Source organism: Microtus pennsylvanicus, chromosome 21 (genome assembly GCF_037038515.1).
Source record: "Microtus pennsylvanicus isolate mMicPen1 chromosome 21, mMicPen1.hap1, whole genome shotgun sequence".
Classification (NCBI taxonomy): domain Eukaryota; kingdom Metazoa; phylum Chordata; class Mammalia; order Rodentia; family Cricetidae; genus Microtus; species Microtus pennsylvanicus.
In genome coordinates this window covers 7,745,387-7,746,855 of record NC_134599.1, presented here as the reverse complement: position 1 = coordinate 7,746,855, position 1,469 = coordinate 7,745,387, and the positions used below count along the sequence as shown (strand labels likewise).

General features: G+C 44.7%; 1 pseudogene; it reads left to right on the top strand.

The window, feature by feature from the left end:
- The first annotated feature begins 230 nt into the window (after positions 1 to 230).
- Positions 231 to 1,060, top strand: LOC142839220 (small ribosomal subunit protein eS6-like; annotated as a pseudogene).
- Positions 1,061 to 1,469: the final 409 nt, after the last annotated feature.

Here is a 1,469-nt window from a genome sequence, read left to right as displayed (position 1 = left end):
AGAAAGCATGCTATTGACACTCAGGGACCATCTGTGAACGTTGAAAAATGTCCATACAGATTGTCTCCAAGAGTTAGAAACTCAAATGTCCACGAAAGCCAGAAGAATTATATAAATCATGAATTGAACAGATGTAAGAAAATGAGGCTTGCTGTGGGTTATTAGAAAATGGGAGTGAAGTTCAGTAAAAGGCATTTAAATTAGAGGGGGAGCTCTTTCTCGTGGCGCCTCCTAGGAGGTCGGCTGTGCGAAGATGAAGCTGAATATCTCCTTCCCTGCCGCCGGCTGCCAGAAACTCATCCAAGTGGACAATGAACGCAAGCTTCGGACCTTCTATGAGAAGCGCATGACCACAGAAGTGGCTGCCGATGCCCTGGGTGAAGAGTGGAAGGGTTACTTGGTCCTAATCAGTGGCGGCAATGACAAACAAGGTTTTCCCATGAAACAAGGTGTCCTGACCCATGGCAGAGTGCACCTACTGTTGAGTAAGGGGCATTCTTGTCATACACCAAGGAGAACCGGAGAGAGGAAGCGCAAATCTGTCCGAGGATGCATTGTGGATGCCAATCTGAGTGTTCTTAACTTGGTTATTGTAAAAAAAAAGGAGAGAAGGATATTCCTGGACTGACAAATACTACTGTGCCTCGTCGGTTGGGACCTAAAAGAGCTAGCAGAATCCGAAAGCTTTTTCTTTTTAATCTTTCTAAAGAAGATGATGTCTGCCAGTACGTTGTCAGAAAGCCTTTAAACCAAGAAGGTAAGAAGCCCAGGACCAAGGCACCCAAGATTCAGCGTCTTGTGACTCCACGTGTCCTGCAACACAAACGCTGGCGTATTGCTCTGAAGAAGCAACGAACAAAGAAAAAAAAGGAGGAAGCTGCAGAATATGCTAAACTTTTGGCCAAGAGAATGAAGGAAGCCAAAGAGTAGCGCCAGGAACAGATTCCCAAGAGGCGAAGGCTGTCCTCGCTGAGATCTTCTACTTCTAAGTCTGAGTCCAGTCAAAAATAAGTCTACAAGGGTAACAAATAAATGATCAGACCTTGAGTCTCAAAAAAAATTAGAGGGGGAGCTGTACTAAAAGTGATTAAAATGTGAAGTCTGCTAACCGTCTACATCTATATCCTAAAAAGATGTATTATTTAATCCCGCCATAAACAGGCTATAGATTAAACCATCAACAAAAAGACTCAAAACTCCAATGACTCAGATAAAATACACATTATTTCCATGGCAGACAAAAGGCAGACAGATAAATCAAGGCAGAAACAACCCTGCTCCCTGGACACTCCCAGGCCCACAAGCTATGGCAGAATGCAGCCACCGACTACCCACAAATCCAGCTCCATGTTGTGGGACTGTTCTGACCGCCACTTTCAAAAGCCAGACAAAGACATGTTGAAGCCTTATGTGCACAATTTCCAGTCAATTTCTCGACCGGGACCCCCATGCACACTTCCAAAACCCAT